Source organism: Hemiscyllium ocellatum, unplaced genomic scaffold, assembly GCF_020745735.1.
Source record: "Hemiscyllium ocellatum isolate sHemOce1 unplaced genomic scaffold, sHemOce1.pat.X.cur. scaffold_2584_pat_ctg1, whole genome shotgun sequence".
Lineage (NCBI taxonomy): Eukaryota > Metazoa > Chordata > Chondrichthyes > Orectolobiformes > Hemiscylliidae > Hemiscyllium > Hemiscyllium ocellatum.
The window spans coordinates 27474-47178 of record NW_026868138.1 but is presented as its reverse complement, the minus strand read 5'-3'; the positions used below and the strand labels follow the sequence as shown (position 1 = coordinate 47178).

The window sequence follows — 19705 nt, the reverse complement described above, 5'->3', positions numbered from 1 at the left end:
AGAATGGCCAACTCCTGCACCTATTGTCCTCCTTTCCTGACTGCCACCCGCAGACAGCGTGCAGCCCCAATCCCTTTCTTTCCGTCTTTCTCGCTGATTTCGGCAGCGCTCCGCTCTCCTCCCCTCCCTGTCTGGTGCCTGCAGGCGACTGATGGCCGGCACACAGCAGCAGCAGCAGCAGCAGCAGCAGCAGCAAAAATAACCTGCCGCTCCATTGCGTGGCACAACACAAGTGCAGAGGGGTGACTTGAGCAGCCCCTGCTGGCGGAAAAGGCCTACTGCACCTGGTATTCCCAGGCGGTCTCCCATCCAAGTACTAACCAGGCCTGAGTCTGCTTAGCTTCCGTGATCAGGTGTTTTCAGACAGGTAGTGAAGAAGGCTAATAGCATCCTGGCCTTCATAACAAGAGGGATGGAGTATAGAAGCAAAGAGGTTCTTTTGCAGCTGTTCAGGGCCCTGGTGAGACCACACCTGGAGTACTGTGTGCAGTTCTGCTCTCCAGATTTGATTCTGGCTATTGAGGGAATGCAGCGTAGGTTCACCAGGTCAATTCCTGGACTGGCGGGATTACCTTACACTGAAAGACTGGAGCGACTGGGCTTGTGTGTACCCTCGAGTTTAGAAGACTGAGAGGGGATCTGATTGAGACATTTCAGATCATCAAAGGATTGGACACTCTGGCGGCAGGAAACATGTTTCCGCTGCTGGGTGAGTGCCGAAACAGAGGACACTGCTTAAAAATACGGGGTAGACCATTTAGGACAGAGATGAGGAGAAACTTCTTCACCCAGAGAGTGGTGGCTGTGTGGAATGCTCTGCCCCAGAGGGCAGTGGAGGCCCAGTCTCTGGATTCATTTAAGAAAGAGTTGCATAGAGCTCTCAAGGATAGTGGAATCAAGGGTTACGGAGATAAGGCAGGAACAGGATACTGATTAAGGATGATCAGCCATGATCATATTGAATGGTGGTGCAGGCTCGAAAGGCAGAATGGCCAACTCCTGCACCTATTGTCCTCCTTTCCTGACTGCCACCCGCAGACAGCGTGCAGCCCCAATCCCTTTCTTTCCGTCTTTCTCGCTGATTTCGGCAGCGCTCCGCTCTCCTCCCCTCCCTGTCTGGTGCCTGCAGGCGACTGATGGCCGGCACAGCAGCAGCAGCAGCAGCAGCAGCAGCAGCAAAAATAACCTGCCGCTCCATTGCGTGGCACAACACAAGTGCAGAGGGGTGACTTGAGCAGCCCCTGCTGGCGGAAAAAGCCTACTGCACCTGGTATTCCCAGGCGGTCTCCCATCCAAGTACTAACCAGGCCTGAGTCTGCTTAGCTTCCGAGATCAGACGAGATCGGGCGTTTTCAGACTAGTATGGCCGTAGGCACCGGCCCCTTCCTTTTCTCCCTACTTCAAGGCGTGCTGGCCAGCCACATTTTCTTTGCTGCTCTTTCTCTTTATCCCCTTTGTTTTTTTTTTCTCTTTTCTCTTTGCTCTTCCTCCTCTGTGCGTGCTTCCCTCCCTCCGTCCCTCCAGCTGCCTTTCAGCCAGCCCTTGCCCACCAGGCTCCTGTAGTCTCCCACATCCCCACGCAGGCCAACTGCAAGCCCTCCCCCTGCTTCATAAGGCTGCAGCCTGCATTCTCTCATCCTTCCGCACTCCTCCACGCCTCCCTTTCCCAATGGCAGGCAGTGGCCAGGGGGGTACCGCAGGGATCACTACTGGCACCGCAGCTTTTTACCATATATCTTAACCATCTACAAGATGCTATTAGCCATAACATTAGCAAATTTGCTGATGATACTAAGCTGGCTGGCAGGGTGAAATGTCATCAGGATGTTAGCAGATTACAGGGTGACCTGGACAAGTTAGGTGAGTGGCCAGATGCAATTTAATGTGGATAAATCAATGGTTACCCACTTTGGTGCAAGGCAGATTACTACCTAAATGGAATCAATTTAGGTCAAGGGGCAGGACAGAGAGATCTGGGGGTTCCTGTACACCACTCAATGAAGGTAAGCATGCAGGTACAGCAGGTAGTGAAGAAGGCTAATAGCATGCTGGCCTTCATAACAAGAGGGATGGAGTATAGAAGCAAAGAGGTTCTTTTGCAGCTGTACAGGGCCCTGGTGAGACCACACCTGGAGTACTGTGTGCAGTTCTGCTCTCCAGATTTGATTCTGGCTATTGAGGGAATGCAGCGTAGGTTCACCAGGTCAATTCCTGGACTGGCGGGATTACCTTACACTGAAAGACTGGAGCGACTGGGCTTGTGTGTACCCTCGAGTTTAGAAGACTGAGAGGGGATCTGATTGAGACATTTCAGATCATCAAAGGATTGGACACTCTGGCGGCAGGAAACATGTTTCCGCTGCTGGGTGAGTGCCGAAACAGAGGACACTGCTTAAAAATACGGGGTAGACCATTTAGGACAGAGATGAGGAGAAACTTCTTCACCCAGAGAGTGGTGGCTGTGTGGAATGCTCTGCCCCAGAGGGCAGTGGAGGCCCAGTCTCTGGATTCATTTAAGAAAGAGTTGCATAGAGCTCTCAAGGATAGTGGAATCAAGGGTTACGGAGATAAGGCAGGAACAGGATACTGATTAAGGATGATCAGCCATGATCATATTGAATGGTGGTGCAGGCTCGAAAGGCAGAATGGCCAACTCCTGCACCTATTGTCCTCCTTTCCTGACTGCCACCCGCAGACAGCGTGCAGCCCCAATCCCTTTCTTTCCGTCTTTCTCGCTGATTTCGGCAGCGCTCCGCTCTCCTCCCCTCCCTGTCTGGTGCCTGCAGGCGACTGATGGCGGCACAGCAGCAGCAGCAGCAGCAGCAGCAGCAAAAATAACCTGCCGCTCCATTGCGTGGCACAACACAAGTGCAGAGGGGTGACTTGAGCAGCCCCTGCTGGCGGAAAAAGCCTACTGCACCTGGTATTCCCAGGCGGTCTCCCATCCAAGTACTAACCAGGCCTGAGTCTGCTTAGCTTCCGAGATCAGACGAGATCGGGCGTTTTCAGACTAGTATGGCCGTAGGCACCGGCCCCTTCCTTTTCTCCCTACTTCAAGGCGTGCTGGCCAGCCACATTTTCTTTGCTGCTCTTTCTCTTTATCCCCTTTGTTTTTTTTTTCTCTTTTCTCTTTGCTCTTCCTCCTCTGTGCGTGCTTCCCTCCCTCCGTCCCTCCAGCTGCCTTTCAGCCAGCCCTTGCCCACCAGGCTCCTGTAGTCTCCCACATCCCCACGCAGGCCAACTGCAAGCCCTCCCCCTGCTTCATAAGGCTGCAGCCTGCATTCTCTCATCCTTCCGCACTCCTCCACGCCTCCCTTTCCCAATGGCAGGCAGTGGCCAGGGGGGTACCGCAGGGATCACTACTGGCACCGCAGCTTTTTACCATATATCTTAACCATCTACAAGATGCTATTAGCCATAACATTAGCAAATTTGCTGATGATACTAAGCTGGCTGGCAGGGTGAAATGTCATCAGGATGTTAGCAGATTACAGGGTGACCTGGACAAGTTAGGTGAGTGGCCAGATGCAATTTAATGTGGATAAATCAATGGTTACCCACTTTGGTGCAAGGCAGATTACTACCTAAATGGAATCAATTTAGGTCAAGGGGCAGGACAGAGAGATCTGGGGGTTCCTGTACACCACTCAATGAAGGTAAGCATGCAGGTACAGCAGGTAGTGAAGAAGGCTAATAGCATGCTGGCCTTCATAACAAGAGGGATGGAGTATAGAAGCAAAGAGGTTCTTTTGCAGCTGTACAGGGCCCTGGTGAGACCACACCTGGAGTACTGTGTGCAGTTCTGCTCTCCAGATTTGATTCTGGCTATTGAGGGAATGCAGCGTAGGTTCACCAGGTCAATTCCTGGACTGGCGGGATTACCTTACACTGAAAGACTGGAGCGACTGGGCTTGTGTGTACCCTCGAGTTTAGAAGACTGAGAGGGGATCTGATTGAGACATTTCAGATCATCAAAGGATTGGACACTCTGGCGGCAGGAAACATGTTTCCGCTGCTGGGTGAGTGCCGAAACAGAGGACACTGCTTAAAAATACGGGGTAGACCATTTAGGACAGAGATGAGGAGAAACTTCTTCACCCAGAGAGTGGTGGCTGTGTGGAATGCTCTGCCCCAGAGGGCAGTGGAGGCCCAGTCTCTGGATTCATTTAAGAAAGAGTTGCATAGAGCTCTCAAGGATAGTGGAATCAAGGGTTACGGAGATAAGGCAGGAACAGGATACTGATTAAGGATGATCAGCCATGATCATATTGAATGGTGGTGCAGGCTCGAAAGGCAGAATGGCCAACTCCTGCACCTATTGTCCTCCTTTCCTGACTGCCACCCGCAGACAGCGTGCAGCCCCAATCCCTTTCTTTCCGTCTTTCTCGCTGATTTCGGCAGCGCTCCGCTCTCCTCCCCTCCCTGTCTGGTGCCTGCAGGCGACTGATGGCCGGCACAGCAGCAGCAGCAGCAGCAGCAGCAAAAATAACCTGCCGCTCCATTGCGTGGCACAACACAAGTGCAGAGGGGTGACTTGAGCAGCCCCTGCTGGCGGAAAAAGCCTACTGCACCTGGTATTCCCAGGCGGTCTCCCATCCAAGTACTAACCAGGCCTGAGTCTGCTTAGCTTCCGAGATCAGACGAGATCGGGCGTTTTCAGACTAGTATGGCCGTAGGCACCGGCCCCTTCCTTTTCTCCCTACTTCAAGGCGTGCTGGCCAGCCACATTTTCTTTGCTGCTCTTTCTCTTTATCCCCTTTGTTTTTTTTTTCTCTTTTCTCTTTGCTCTTCCTCCTCTGTGCGTGCTTCCCTCCCTCCGTCCCTCCAGCTGCCTTTCAGCCAGCCCTTGCCCACCAGGCTCCTGTAGTCTCCCACATCCCCACGCAGGCCAACTGCAAGCCCTCCCCCTGCTTCATAAGGCTGCAGCCTGCATTCTCTCATCCTTCCGCACTCCTCCACGCCTCCCTTTCCCAATGGCAGGCAGTGGCCAGGGGGGTACCGCAGGGATCACTACTGGCACCGCAGCTTTTTACCATATATCTTAACCATCTACAAGATGCTATTAGCCATAACATTAGCAAATTTGCTGATGATACTAAGCTGGCTGGCAGGGTGAAATGTCATCAGGATGTTAGCAGATTACAGGGTGACCTGGACAAGTTAGGTGAGTGGCCAGATGCAATTTAATGTGGATAAATCAATGGTTACCCACTTTGGTGGAAGGCAGATTACTACCTAAATGGAATCAATTTAGGTCAAGGGGCAGGACAGAGAGATCTGGGGGTTCCTGTACACCACTCAATGAAGGTAAGCATGCAGGTACAGCAGGTAGTGAAGAAGGCTAATAGCATGCTGGCCTTCATAACAAGAGGGATGGAGTATAGAAGCAAAGAGGTTCTTTTGCAGCTGTACAGGGCCCTGGTGAGACCACACCTGGAGTACTGTGTGCAGTTCTGCTCTCCAGATTTGATTCTGGCTATTGAGGGAATGCAGCGTAGGTTCACCAGGTCAATTCCTGGACTGGCGGGATTACCTTACACTGAAAGACTGGAGCGACTGGGCTTGTGTGTACCCTCGAGTTTAGAAGACTGAGAGGGGATCTGATTGAGACATTTCAGATCATCAAAGGATTGGACACTCTGGCGGCAGGAAACATGTTTCCGCTGCTGGGTGAGTGCCGAAACAGAGGACACTGCTTAAAAATACGGGGTAGACCATTTAGGACAGAGATGAGGAGAAACTTCTTCACCCAGAGAGTGGTGGCTGTGTGGAATGCTCTGCCCCAGAGGGCAGTGGAGGCCCAGTCTCTGGATTCATTTAAGAAAGAGTTGCATAGAGCTCTCAAGGATAGTGGAATCAAGGGTTACGGAGATAAGGCAGGAACAGGATACTGATTAAGGATGATCAGCCATGATCATATTGAATGGTGGTGCAGGCTCGAAAGGCAGAATGGCCAACTCCTGCACCTATTGTCCTCCTTTCCTGACTGCCACCCGCAGACAGCGTGCAGCCCCAATCCCTTTCTTTCCGTCTTTCTCGCTGATTTCGGCAGCGCTCCGCTCTCCTCCCCTCCCTGTCTGGTGCCTGCAGGCGACTGATGGCCGGCAGCAGCAGCAGCAGCAGCAGCAGCAGCAGCAAAAATAACCTGCCGCTCCATTGCGTGGCACAACACAAGTGCAGAGGGGTGACTTGAGCAGCCCCTGCTGGCGGAAAAAGCCTACTGCACCTGGTATTCCCAGGCGGTCTCCCATCCAAGTACTAACCAGGCCTGAGTCTGCTTAGCTTCCGAGATCAGACGAGATCGGGCGTTTTCAGACTAGTATGGCCGTAGGCACCGGCCCCTTCCTTTTCTCCCTACTTCAAGGCGTGCTGGCCAGCCACATTTTCTTTGCTGCTCTTTCTCTTTATCCCCTTTGTTTTTTTTTTCTCTTTTCTCTTTGCTCTTCCTCCTCTGTGCGTGCTTCCCTCCCTCCGTCCCTCCAGCTGCCTTTCAGCCAGCCCTTGCCCACCAGGCTCCTGTAGTCTCCCACATCCCCACGCAGGCCAACTGCAAGCCCTCCCCCTGCTTCATCAGGCTGCAGCCTGCATTCTCTCATCCTTCCGCACTCCTCCACGCCTCCCTTTCCCAATGGCAGGCAGTGGCCAGGGGGGTACCGCAGGGATCACTACTGGCACCGCAGCTTTTTACCATATATCTTAACCATCTACAAGATGCTATTAGCCATAACATTAGCAAATTTGCTGATGATACTAAGCTGGCTGGCAGGGTGAAATGTCATCAGGATGTTAGCAGATTACAGGGTGACCTGGACAAGTTAGGTGAGTGGCCAGATGCAATTTAATGTGGATAAATCAATGGTTACCCACTTTGGTGCAAGGCAGATTACTACCTAAATGGAATCAATTTAGGTCAAGGGGCAGGACAGAGAGATCTGGGGGTTCCTGTACACCACTCAATGAAGGTAAGCATGCAGGTACAGCAGGTAGTGAAGAAGGCTAATAGCATGCTGGCCTTCATAACAAGAGGGATGGAGTATAGAAGCAAAGAGGTTCTTTTGCAGCTGTACAGGGCCCTGGTGAGACCACACCTGGAGTACTGTGTGCAGTTCTGCTCTCCAGATTTGATTCTGGCTATTGAGGGAATGCAGCGTAGGTTCACCAGGTCAATTCCTGGACTGGCGGGATTACCTTACACTGAAAGACTGGAGCGACTGGGCTTGTGTGTACCCTCGAGTTTAGAAGACTGAGAGGGGATCTGATTGAGACATTTCAGATCATCAAAGGATTGGACACTCTGGCGGCAGGAAACATGTTTCCGCTGCTGGGTGAGTGCCGAAACAGAGGACACTGCTTAAAAATACGGGGTAGACCATTTAGGACAGAGATGAGGAGAAACTTCTTCACCCAGAGAGTGGTGGCTGTGTGGAATGCTCTGCCCCAGAGGGCAGTGGAGGCCCAGTCTCTGGATTCATTTAAGAAAGAGTTGCATAGAGCTCTCAAGGATAGTGGAATCAAGGGTTACGGAGATAAGGCAGGAACAGGATACTGATTAAGGATGATCAGCCATGATCATATTGAATGGTGGTGCAGGCTCGAAAGGCAGAATGGCCAACTCCTGCACCTATTGTCCTCCTTTCCTGACTGCCACCCGCAGACAGCGTGCAGCCCCAATCCCTTTCTTTCCGTCTTTCTCGCTGATTTCGGCAGCGCTCCGCTCTCCTCCCCTCCCTGTCTGGTGCCTGCAGGCGACTGATGGCCGGCACAGCAGCAGCAGCAGCAGCAGCAGCAGCAAAAATAACCTGCCGCTCCATTGCGTGGCACAACACAAGTGCAGAGGGGTGACTTGAGCAGCCCCTGCTGGCGGAAAAAGCCTACTGCACCTGGTATTCCCAGGCGGTCTCCCATCCAAGTACTAACCAGGCCTGAGTCTGCTTAGCTTCCGAGATCAGACGAGATCGGGCGTTTTCAGACTAGTATGGCCGTAGGCACCGGCCCCTTCCTTTTCTCCCTACTTCAAGGCGTGCTGGCCAGCCACATTTTCTTTGCTGCTCTTTCTCTTTATCCCCTTTGTTTTTTTTTTCTCTTTTCTCTTTGCTCTTCCTCCTCTGTGCGTGCTTCCCTCCCTCCGTCCCTCCAGCTGCCTTTCAGCCAGCCCTTGCCCACCAGGCTCCTGTAGTCTCCCACATCCCCACGCAGGCCAACTGCAAGCCCTCCCCCTGCTTCATCAGGCTGCAGCCTGCATTCTCTCATCCTTCCGCACTCCTCCACGCCTCCCTTTCCCAATGGCAGGCAGTGGCCAGGGGGGTACCGCAGGGATCACTACTGGCACCGCAGCTTTTTACCATATATCTTAACCATCTACAAGATGCTATTAGCCATAACATTAGCAAATTTGCTGATGATACTAAGCTGGCTGGCAGGGTGAAATGTCATCAGGATGTTAGCAGATTACAGGGTGACCTGGACAAGTTAGGTGAGTGGCCAGATGCAATTTAATGTGGATAAATCAATGGTTACCCACTTTGGTGGAAGGCAGATTACTACCTAAATGGAATCAATTTAGGTCAAGGGGCAGGACAGAGAGATCTGGGGGTTCCTGTACACCACTCAATGAAGGTAAGCATGCAGGTACAGCAGGTAGTGAAGAAGGCTAATAGCATGCTGGCCTTCATAACAAGAGGGATGGAGTATAGAAGCAAAGAGGTTCTTTTGCAGCTGTACAGGGCCCTGGTGAGACCACACCTGGAGTACTGTGTGCAGTTCTGCTCTCCAGATTTGATTCTGGCTATTGAGGGAATGCAGCGTAGGTTCACCAGGTCAATTCCTGGACTGGCGGGATTACCTTACACTGAAAGACTGGAGCGACTGGGCTTGTGTGTACCCTCGAGTTTAGAAGACTGAGAGGGGATCTGATTGAGACATTTCAGATCATCAAAGGATTGGACACTCTGGCGGCAGGAAACATGTTTCCGCTGCTGGGTGAGTGCCGAAACAGAGGACACTGCTTAAAAATACGGGGTAGACCATTTAGGACAGAGATGAGGAGAAACTTCTTCACCCAGAGAGTGGTGGCTGTGTGGAATGCTCTGCCCCAGAGGGCAGTGGAGGCCCAGTCTCTGGATTCATTTAAGAAAGAGTTGCATAGAGCTCTCAAGGATAGTGGAATCAAGGGTTACGGAGATAAGGCAGGAACAGGATACTGATTAAGGATGATCAGCCATGATCATATTGAATGGTGGTGCAGGCTCGAAAGGCAGAATGGCCAACTCCTGCACCTATTGTCCTCCTTTCCTGACTGCCACCCGCAGACAGCGTGCAGCCCCAATCCCTTTCTTTCCGTCTTTCTCGCTGATTTCGGCAGCGCTCCGCTCTCCTCCCCTCCCTGTCTGGTGCCTGCAGGCGACTGATGGCCGGCAGCAGCAGCAGCAGCAGCAGCAAAAATAACCTGCCGCTCCATTGCGTGGCACAACACAAGTGCAGAGGGGTGACTTGAGCAGCCCCTGCTGGCGGAAAAAGCCTACTGCACCTGGTATTCCCAGGCGGTCTCCCATCCAAGTACTAACCAGGCCTGAGTCTGCTTAGCTTCCGAGATCAGACGAGATCGGGCGTTTTCAGACTAGTATGGCCGTAGGCACCGGCCCCTTCCTTTTCTCCCTACTTCAAGGCGTGCTGGCCAGCCACATTTTCTTTGCTGCTCTTTCTCTTTATCCCCTTTGTTTTTTTTTTCTCTTTTCTCTTTGCTCTTCCTCCTCTGTGCGTGCTTCCCTCCCTCCGTCCCTCCAGCTGCCTTTCAGCCAGCCCTTGCCCACCAGGCTCCTGTAGTCTCCCACATCCCCACGCAGGCCAACTGCAAGCCCTCCCCCTGCTTCATCAGGCTGCAGCCTGCATTCTCTCATCCTTCCGCACTCCTCCACGCCTCCCTTTCCCAATGGCAGGCAGTGGCCAGGGGGGTACCGCAGGGATCACTACTGGCACCGCAGCTTTTTACCATATATCTTAACCATCTACAAGATGCTATTAGCCATAACATTAGCAAATTTGCTGATGATACTAAGCTGGCTGGCAGGGTGAAATGTCATCAGGATGTTAGCAGATTACAGGGTGACCTGGACAAGTTAGGTGAGTGGCCAGATGCAATTTAATGTGGATAAATCAATGGTTACCCACTTTGGTGGAAGGCAGATTACTACCTAAATGGAATCAATTTAGGTCAAGGGGCAGGACAGAGAGATCTGGGGGTTCCTGTACACCACTCAATGAAGGTAAGCATGCAGGTACAGCAGGTAGTGAAGAAGGCTAATAGCATGCTGGCCTTCATAACAAGAGGGATGGAGTATAGAAGCAAAGAGGTTCTTTTGCAGCTGTACAGGGCCCTGGTGAGACCACACCTGGAGTACTGTGTGCAGTTCTGCTCTCCAGATTTGATTCTGGCTATTGAGGGAATGCAGCGTAGGTTCACCAGGTCAATTCCTGGACTGGCGGGATTACCTTACACTGAAAGACTGGAGCGACTGGGCTTGTGTGTACCCTCGAGTTTAGAAGACTGAGAGGGGATCTGATTGAGACATTTCAGATCATCAAAGGATTGGACACTCTGGCGGCAGGAAACATGTTTCCGCTGCTGGGTGAGTGCCGAAACAGAGGACACTGCTTAAAAATACGGGGTAGACCATTTAGGACAGAGATGAGGAGAAACTTCTTCACCCAGAGAGTGGTGGCTGTGTGGAATGCTCTGCCCCAGAGGGCAGTGGAGGCCCAGTCTCTGGATTCATTTAAGAAAGAGTTGCATAGAGCTCTCAAGGATAGTGGAATCAAGGGTTACGGAGATAAGGCAGGAACAGGATACTGATTAAGGATGATCAGCCATGATCATATTGAATGGTGGTGCAGGCTCGAAAGGCAGAATGGCCAACTCCTGCACCTATTGTCCTCCTTTCCTGACTGCCACCCGCAGACAGCGTGCAGCCCCAATCCCTTTCTTTCCGTCTTTCTCGCTGATTTCGGCAGCGCTCCGCTCTCCTCCCCTCCCTGTCTGGTGCCTGCAGGCGACTGATGGCCGGCAGCAGCAGCAGCAGCAGCAGCAAAAATAACCTGCCGCTCCATTGCGTGGCACAACACAAGTGCAGAGGGGTGACTTGAGCAGCCCCTGCTGGCGGAAAAAGCCTACTGCACCTGGTATTCCCAGGCGGTCTCCCATCCAAGTACTAACCAGGCCTGAGTCTGCTTAGCTTCCGAGATCAGACGAGATCGGGCGTTTTCAGACTAGTATGGCCGTAGGCACCGGCCCCTTCCTTTTCTCCCTACTTCAAGGCGTGCTGGCCAGCCACATTTTCTTTGCTGCTCTTTCTCTTTATCCCCTTTGTTTTTTTTTTCTCTTTTCTCTTTGCTCTTCCTCCTCTGTGCGTGCTTCCCTCCCTCCGTCCCTCCAGCTGCCTTTCAGCCAGCCCTTGCCCACCAGGCTCCTGTAGTCTCCCACATCCCCACGCAGGCCAACTGCAAGCCCTCCCCCTGCTTCATCAGGCTGCAGCCTGCATTCTCTCATCCTTCCGCACTCCTCCACGCCTCCCTTTCCCAATGGCAGGCAGTGGCCAGGGGGGTACCGCAGGGATCACTACTGGCACCGCAGCTTTTTACCATATATCTTAACCATCTACAAGATGCTATTAGCCATAACATTAGCAAATTTGCTGATGATACTAAGCTGGCTGGCAGGGTGAAATGTCATCAGGATGTTAGCAGATTACAGGGTGACCTGGACAAGTTAGGTGAGTGGCCAGATGCAATTTAATGTGGATAAATCAATGGTTACCCACTTTGGTGGAAGGCAGATTACTACCTAAATGGAATCAATTTAGGTCAAGGGGCAGGACAGAGAGATCTGGGGGTTCCTGTACACCACTCAATGAAGGTAAGCATGCAGGTACAGCAGGTAGTGAAGAAGGCTAATAGCATGCTGGCCTTCATAACAAGAGGGATGGAGTATAGAAGCAAAGAGGTTCTTTTGCAGCTGTACAGGGCCCTGGTGAGACCACACCTGGAGTACTGTGTGCAGTTCTGCTCTCCAGATTTGATTCTGGCTATTGAGGGAATGCAGCGTAGGTTCACCAGGTCAATTCCTGGACTGGCGGGATTACCTTACACTGAAAGACTGGAGCGACTGGGCTTGTGTGTACCCTCGAGTTTAGAAGACTGAGAGGGGATCTGATTGAGACATTTCAGATCATCAAAGGATTGGACACTCTGGCGGCAGGAAACATGTTTCCGCTGCTGGGTGAGTGCCGAAACAGAGGACACTGCTTAAAAATACGGGGTAGACCATTTAGGACAGAGATGAGGAGAAACTTCTTCACCCAGAGAGTGGTGGCTGTGTGGAATGCTCTGCCCCAGAGGGCAGTGGAGGCCCAGTCTCTGGATTCATTTAAGAAAGAGTTGCATAGAGCTCTCAAGGATAGTGGAATCAAGGGTTACGGAGATAAGGCAGGAACAGGATACTGATTAAGGATGATCAGCCATGATCATATTGAATGGTGGTGCAGGCTCGAAAGGCAGAATGGCCAACTCCTGCACCTATTGTCCTCCTTTCCTGACTGCCACCCGCAGACAGCGTGCAGCCCCAATCCCTTTCTTTCCGTCTTTCTCGCTGATTTCGGCAGCGCTCCGCTCTCCTCCCCTCCCTGTCTGGTGCCTGCAGGCGACTGATGGCCGGCACAGCAGCAGCAGCAGCAGCAGCAGCAAAAATAACCTGCCGCTCCATTGCGTGGCACAACACAAGTGCAGAGGGGTGACTTGAGCAGCCCCTGCTGGCGGAAAAAGCCTACTGCGCCTGGTATTCCCAGGCGGTCTCCCATCCAAGTACTAACCAGGCCTGAGTCTGCTTAGCTTCCGAGATCGGGCGTTTTCAGACTAGTATGGCCGTAGGCACCGGCCCCTTCCTTTTCTCCCTACTTCAAGGCGTGCTGGCCAGCCACATTTTCTTTGCTGCTCTTTCTCTTTATCCCCTTTGTTTTTTTTTTCTCTTTTCTCTTTGCTCTTCCTCCTCTGTGCGTGCTTCCCTCCCTCCGTCCCTCCAGCTGCCTTTCAGCCAGCCCTTGCCCACCAGGCTCCTGTAGTCTCCCACATCCCCACGCAGGCCAACTGCAAGCCCTCCCCCTGCTTCATCAGGCTGCAGCCTGCATTCTCTCATCCTTCCGCACTCCTCCACGCCTCCCTTTCCCAATGGCAGGCAGTGGCCAGGGGGGTACCGCAGGGATCACTACTGGCACCGCAGCTTTTTACCATATATCTTAACCATCTACAAGATGCTATTAGCCATAACATTAGCAAATTTGCTGATGATACTAAGCTGGCTGGCAGGGTGAAATGTCATCAGGATGTTAGCAGATTACAGGGTGACCTGGACAAGTTAGGTGAGTGGCCAGATGCAATTTAATGTGGATAAATCAATGGTTACCCACTTTGGTGGAAGGCAGATTACTACCTAAATGGAATCAATTTAGGTCAAGGGGCAGGACAGAGAGATCTGGGGGTTCCTGTACACCACTCAATGAAGGTAAGCATGCAGGTACAGCAGGTAGTGAAGAAGGCTAATAGCATGCTGGCCTTCATAACAAGAGGGATGGAGTATAGAAGCAAAGAGGTTCTTTTGCAGCTGTACAGGGCCCTGGTGAGACCACACCTGGAGTACTGTGTGCAGTTCTGCTCTCCAGATTTGATTCTGGCTATTGAGGGAATGCAGCGTAGGTTCACCAGGTCAATTCCTGGACTGGCGGGATTACCTTACACTGAAAGACTGGAGCGACTGGGCTTGTGTGTACCCTCGAGTTTAGAAGACTGAGAGGGGATCTGATTGAGACATTTCAGATCATCAAAGGATTGGACACTCTGGCGGCAGGAAACATGTTTCCGCTGCTGGGTGAGTGCCGAAACAGAGGACACTGCTTAAAAATACGGGGTAGACCATTTAGGACAGAGATGAGGAGAAACTTCTTCACCCAGAGAGTGGTGGCTGTGTGGAATGCTCTGCCCCAGAGGGCAGTGGAGGCCCAGTCTCTGGATTCATTTAAGAAAGAGTTGCATAGAGCTCTCAAGGATAGTGGAATCAAGGGTTACGGAGATAAGGCAGGAACAGGATACTGATTAAGGATGATCAGCCATGATCATATTGAATGGTGGTGCAGGCTCGAAAGGCAGAATGGCCAACTCCTGCACCTATTGTCCTCCTTTCCTGACTGCCACCCGCAGACAGCGTGCAGCCCCAATCCCTTTCTTTCCGTCTTTCTCGCTGATTTCGGCAGCGCTCCGCTCTCCTCCCCTCCCTGTCTGGTGCCTGCAGGCGACTGATGGCCGGCACAGCAGCAGCAGCAGCAGCAGCAGCAGCAAAAATAACCTGCCGCTCCATTGCGTGGCACAACACAAGTGCAGAGGGGTGACTTGAGCAGCCCCTGCTGGCGGAAAAAGCCTACTGCACCTGGTATTCCCAGGCGGTCTCCCATCCAAGTACTAACCAGGCCTGAGTCTGCTTAGCTTCCGAGATCAGACGAGATCGGGCGTTTTCAGACTAGTATGGCCGTAGGCACCGGCCCCTTCCTTTTCTCCCTACTTCAAGGCGTGCTGGCCAGCCACATTTTCTTTGCTGCTCTTTCTCTTTATCCCCTTTGTTTTTTTTTTCTCTTTTCTCTTTGCTCTTCCTCCTCTGTGCGTGCTTCCCTCCCTCCGTCCCTCCAGCTGCCTTTCAGCCAGCCCTTGCCCACCAGGCTCCTGTAGTCTCCCACATCCCCACGCAGGCCAACTGCAAGCCCTCCCCCTGCTTCATCAGGCTGCAGCCTGCATTCTCTCATCCTTCCGCACTCCTCCACGCCTCCCTTTCCCAATGGCAGGCAGTGGCCAGGGGGGTACCGCAGGGATCACTACTGGCACCGCAGCTTTTTACCATATATCTTAACCATCTACAAGATGCTATTAGCCATAACATTAGCAAATTTGCTGATGATACTAAGCTGGCTGGCAGGGTGAAATGTCATCAGGATGTTAGCAGATTACAGGGTGACCTGGACAAGTTAGGTGAGTGGCCAGATGCAATTTAATGTGGATAAATCAATGGTTACCCACTTTGGTGGAAGGCAGATTACTACCTAAATGGAATCAATTTAGGTCAAGGGGCAGGACAGAGAGATCTGGGGGTTCCTGTACACCACTCAATGAAGGTAAGCATGCAGGTACAGCAGGTAGTGAAGAAGGCTAATAGCATGCTGGCCTTCATAACAAGAGGGATGGAGTATAGAAGCAAAGAGGTTCTTTTGCAGCTGTACAGGGCCCTGGTGAGACCACACCTGGAGTACTGTGTGCAGTTCTGCTCTCCAGATTTGATTCTGGCTATTGAGGGAATGCAGCGTAGGTTCACCAGGTCAATTCCTGGACTGGCGGGATTACCTTACACTGAAAGACTGGAGCGACTGGGCTTGTGTGTACCCTCGAGTTTAGAAGACTGAGAGGGGATCTGATTGAGACATTTCAGATCATCAAAGGATTGGACACTCTGGCGGCAGGAAACATGTTTCCGCTGCTGGGTGAGTGCCGAAACAGAGGACACTGCTTAAAAATACGGGGTAGACCATTTAGGACAGAGATGAGGAGAAACTTCTTCACCCAGAGAGTGGTGGCTGTGTGGAATGCTCTGCCCCAGAGGGCAGTGGAGGCCCAGTCTCTGGATTCATTTAAGAAAGAGTTGCATAGAGCTCTCAAGGATAGTGGAATCAAGGGTTACGGAGATAAGGCAGGAACAGGATACTGATTAAGGATGATCAGCCATGATCATATTGAATGGTGGTGCAGGCTCGAAAGGCAGAATGGCCAACTCCTGCACCTATTGTCCTCCTTTCCTGACTGCCACCCGCAGACAGCGTGCAGCCCCAATCCCTTTCTTTCCGTCTTTCTCGCTGATTTCGGCAGCGCTCCGCTCTCCTCCACTCCCTGTCTGGTGCCTGCAGGCGACTGATGGCACAGCAGCAGCAGCAGCAGCAGCAGCAGCAGCAAAAATAACCTGCCGCTCCATTGCGTGGCACAACACAAGTGCAGAGGGGTGACTTGAGCAGCCCCTGCTGGCGGAAAAAGCCTACTGCACCTGGTATTCCCAGGCGGTCTCCCATCCAAGTACTAACCAGGCCTGAGTCTGCTTAGCTTCCGAGATCAGACGAGATCGGGCGTTTTCAGACTAGTATGGCCGTAGGCACCGGCCCCTTCCTTTTCTCCCTACTTCAAGGCGTGCTGGCCAGCCACATTTTCTTTGCTGCTCTTTCTCTTTATCCCCTTTGTTTTTTTTTTCTCTTTTCTCTTTGCTCTTCCTCCTCTGTGCGTGCTTCCCTCCCTCCGTCCCTCCAGCTGCCTTTCAGCCAGCCCTTGCCCACCAGGCTCCTGTAGTCTCCCACATCCCCACGCAGGCCAACTGCAAGCCCTCCCCCTGCTTCATCAGGCTGCAGCCTGCATTCTCTCATCCTTCCGCACTCCTCCACGCCTCCCTTTCCCAATGGCAGGCAGTGGCCAGGGGGGTACCGCAGGGATCACTACTGGCACCGCAGCTTTTTACCATATATCTTAACCATCTACAAGATGCTATTAGCCATAACATTAGCAAATTTGCTGATGATACTAAGCTGGCTGGCAGGGTGAAATGTCATCAGGATGTTAGCAGATTACAGGGTGACCTGGACAAGTTAGGTGAGTGGCCAGATGCAATTTAATGTGGATAAATCAATGGTTACCCACTTTGGTGGAAGGCAGATTACTACCTAAATGGAATCAATTTAGGTCAAGGGGCAGGACAGAGAGATCTGGGGGTTCCTGTACACCACTCAATGAAGGTAAGCATGCAGGTACAGCAGGTAGTGAAGAAGGCTAATAGCATGCTGGCCTTCATAACAAGAGGGATGGAGTATAGAAGCAAAGAGGTTCTTTTGCAGCTGTACAGGGCCCTGGTGAGACCACACCTGGAGTACTGTGTGCAGTTCTGCTCTCCAGATTTGATTCTGGCTATTGAGGGAATGCAGCGTAGGTTCACCAGGTCAATTCCTGGACTGGCGGGATTACCTTACACTGAAAGACTGGAGCGACTGGGCTTGTGTGTACCCTCGAGTTTAGAAGACTGAGAGGGGATCTGATTGAGACATTTCAGATCATCAAAGGATTGGACACTCTGGCGGCAGGAAACATGTTTCCGCTGCTGGGTGAGTGCCGAAACAGAGGACACTGCTTAAAAATACGGGGTAGACCATTTAGGACAGAGATGAGGAGAAACTTCTTCACCCAGAGAGTGGTGGCTGTGTGGAATGCTCTGCCCCAGAGGGCAGTGGAGGCCCAGTCTCTGGATTCATTTAAGAAAGAGTTGCATAGAGCTCTCAAGGATAGTGGAATCAAGGGTTACGGAGATAAGGCAGGAACAGGATACTGATTAAGGATGATCAGCCATGATCATATTGAATGGTGGTGCAGGCTCGAAAGGCAGAATGGCCAACTCCTGCACCTATTGTCCTCCTTTCCTGACTGCCACCCGCAGACAGCGTGCAGCCCCAATCCCTTTCTTTCCGTCTTTCTCGCTGATTTCGGCAGCGCTCCGCTCTCCTCCCCTCCCTGTCTGGTGCCTGCAGGCGACTGATGGCCGCACAGCAGCAGCAGCAGCAGCAGCAGCAAAAATAACCTGCCGCTCCATTGCGTGGCACAACACAAGTGCAGAGGGGTGACTTGAGCAGCCCCTGCTGGCGGAAAAAGCCTACTGCACCTGGTATTCCCAGGCGGTCTCCCATCCAAGTACTAACCAGGCCTGAGTCTGCTTAGCTTCCGAGATCAGACGAGATCGGGCGTTTTCAGACTAGTATGGCCGTAGGCACCGGCCCCTTCCTTTTCTCCCTACTTCAAGGCGTGCTGGCCAGCCACATTTTCTTTGCTGCTCTTTCTCTTTATCCCCTTTGTTTTTTTTTTCTCTTTTCTCTTTGCTCTTCCTCCTCTGTGCGTGCTTCCCTCCCTCCGTCCCTCCAGCTGCCTTTCAGCCAGCCCTTGCCCACCAGGCTCCTGTAGTCTCCCACATCCCCACGCAGGCCAACTGCAAGCCCTCCCCCTGCTTCATCAGGCTGCAGCCTGCATTCTCTCATCCTTCCGCACTCCTCCACGCCTCCCTTTCCCAATGGCAGGCAGTGGCCAGGGGGGTACCGCAGGGATCACTACTGGCACCGCAGCTTTTTACCATATATCTTAACCATCTACAAGATGCTATTAGCCATAACATTAGCAAATTTGCTGATGATACTAAGCTGGCTGGCAGGGTGAAATGTCATCAGGATGTTAGCAGATTACAGGGTGACCTGGACAAGTTAGGTGAGTGGCCAGATGCAATTTAATGTGGATAAATCAATGGTTACCCACTTTGGTGGAAGGCAGATTACTACCTAAATGGAATCAATTTAGGTCAAGGGGCAGGACAGAGAGATCTGGGGGTTCCTGTACACCACTCAATGAAGGTAAGCATGCAGGTACAGCAGGTAGTGAAGAAGGCTAATAGCATGCTGGCCTTCATAACAAGAGGGATGGAGTATAGAAGCAAAGAGGTTCTTTTGCAGCTGTACAGGGCCCTGGTGAGACCACACCTGGAGTACTGTGTGCAGTTCTGCTCTCCAGATTTGATTCTGGCTATTGAGGGAATGCAGCGTAGGTTCACCAGGTCAATTCCTGGACTGGCGGGATTACCTTACACTGAAAGACTGGAGCGACTGGGCTTGTGTGTACCCTCGAGTTTAGAAGACTGAGAGGGGATCTGATTGAGACATTTCAGATCATCAAAGGATTGGACACTCTGGCGGCAGGAAACATGTTTCCGCTGCTGGGTGAGTGCCGAAACAGAGGACACTGCTTAAAAATACGGGGTAGACCATTTAGGACAGAGATGAGGAGAAACTTCTTCACCCAGAGAGTGGTGGCTGTGTGGAATGCTCTGCCCCAGAGGGCAGTGGAGGCCCAGTCTCTGGATTCATTTAAGAAAGAGTTGCATAGAGCTCTCAAGGATAGTGGAATCAAGGGTTACGGAGATAAGGCAGGAACAGGATACTGATTAAGGATGATCAGCCATGATCATATTGAATGGTGGTGCAGGCTCGAAAGGCAGAATGGCCAACTCCTGCACCTATTGTCCTCCTTTCCTGACTGCCACCCGCAGACAGCGTGCAGCCCCAATCCCTTTCTTTCCGTCTTTCTCGCTGATTTCGGCAGCGCTCCGCTCTCCTCCCCTCCCTGTCTGGTGCCTGCAGGCGACTGATGGCCGGCAGCAGCAGCAGCAGCAGCAGCAGCAGCAAAAATAACCTGCCGCTCCATTGCGTGGCACAACACAAGTGCAGAGGGGTGACTTGAGCAGCCCCTGCTGGCGGAAAAAGCCTACTGCACCTGGTATTCCCAGGCGGTCTCCCATCCAAGTACTAACCAGGCCTGAGTCTGCTTAGCTTCCGAGATCAGACGAGATCGGGCGTTTTCAGACTAGTATGGCCGTAGGCACCGGCCCCTTCCTTTTCTCCCTACTTCAAGGCGTGCTGGCCAGCCACATTTTCTTTGCTGCTCTTTCTCTTTATCCCCTTTGTTTTTTTTTTCTCTTTTCTCTTTGCTCTTCCTCCTCTGTGCGTGCTTCCCTCCCTCCGTCCCTCCAGCTGCCTTTCAGCCAGCCCTTGCCCAC

At 52.2% G+C, this 19705-nt stretch overlaps 11 non-coding genes and 2 pseudogenes across 11 annotated transcripts; all 13 read right to left on the bottom strand.

The window, feature by feature from the left end:
• Positions 1–272: 272 nt before the first annotated feature.
• LOC132812166 (5S ribosomal RNA) lies at positions 273–381 on the bottom strand (annotated as a pseudogene).
• An 874-nt stretch (positions 382–1255) lies between these two features.
• LOC132812147 (5S ribosomal RNA) lies at positions 1256–1374 on the bottom strand. The gene has a single exon (XR_009643484.1). It is a non-coding gene; the product is annotated as a 5S ribosomal RNA (ribosomal RNA).
• A 1534-nt stretch (positions 1375–2908) lies between these two features.
• On the bottom strand, positions 2909–3027 carry LOC132812146 (5S ribosomal RNA). Its single transcript, XR_009643483.1, has one exon. It is a non-coding gene; the product is annotated as a 5S ribosomal RNA (ribosomal RNA).
• A 1532-nt stretch (positions 3028–4559) lies between these two features.
• Positions 4560–4678, bottom strand: LOC132812145 (5S ribosomal RNA). The gene has a single exon (XR_009643482.1). It is a non-coding gene; the product is annotated as a 5S ribosomal RNA (ribosomal RNA).
• A 1536-nt stretch (positions 4679–6214) lies between these two features.
• On the bottom strand, positions 6215–6333 carry LOC132812144 (5S ribosomal RNA). Its single transcript, XR_009643481.1, has one exon. It is a non-coding gene; the product is annotated as a 5S ribosomal RNA (ribosomal RNA).
• A 1535-nt stretch (positions 6334–7868) lies between these two features.
• On the bottom strand, positions 7869–7987 carry LOC132812143 (5S ribosomal RNA). Its single transcript, XR_009643480.1, has one exon. It is a non-coding gene; the product is annotated as a 5S ribosomal RNA (ribosomal RNA).
• Positions 7988–9514: 1527 nt separating this feature from the next.
• Positions 9515–9633, bottom strand: LOC132812142 (5S ribosomal RNA). The gene has a single exon (XR_009643479.1). It is a non-coding gene; the product is annotated as a 5S ribosomal RNA (ribosomal RNA).
• Positions 9634–11160: 1527 nt separating this feature from the next.
• LOC132812141 (5S ribosomal RNA) lies at positions 11161–11279 on the bottom strand. The gene has a single exon (XR_009643478.1). It is a non-coding gene; the product is annotated as a 5S ribosomal RNA (ribosomal RNA).
• Positions 11280–12811: 1532 nt separating this feature from the next.
• On the bottom strand, positions 12812–12920 carry LOC132812156 (5S ribosomal RNA; annotated as a pseudogene).
• A 1535-nt stretch (positions 12921–14455) lies between these two features.
• LOC132812140 (5S ribosomal RNA) lies at positions 14456–14574 on the bottom strand. The gene has a single exon (XR_009643477.1). It is a non-coding gene; the product is annotated as a 5S ribosomal RNA (ribosomal RNA).
• Positions 14575–16108: 1534 nt separating this feature from the next.
• On the bottom strand, positions 16109–16227 carry LOC132812137 (5S ribosomal RNA). Its single transcript, XR_009643475.1, has one exon. It is a non-coding gene; the product is annotated as a 5S ribosomal RNA (ribosomal RNA).
• Positions 16228–17758: 1531 nt separating this feature from the next.
• LOC132812136 (5S ribosomal RNA) lies at positions 17759–17877 on the bottom strand. Its single transcript, XR_009643474.1, has one exon. It is a non-coding gene; the product is annotated as a 5S ribosomal RNA (ribosomal RNA).
• Positions 17878–19410: 1533 nt separating this feature from the next.
• LOC132812135 (5S ribosomal RNA) lies at positions 19411–19529 on the bottom strand. Its single transcript, XR_009643473.1, has one exon. It is a non-coding gene; the product is annotated as a 5S ribosomal RNA (ribosomal RNA).
• Between the last annotated feature and the right edge of the window lie 176 nt (positions 19530–19705).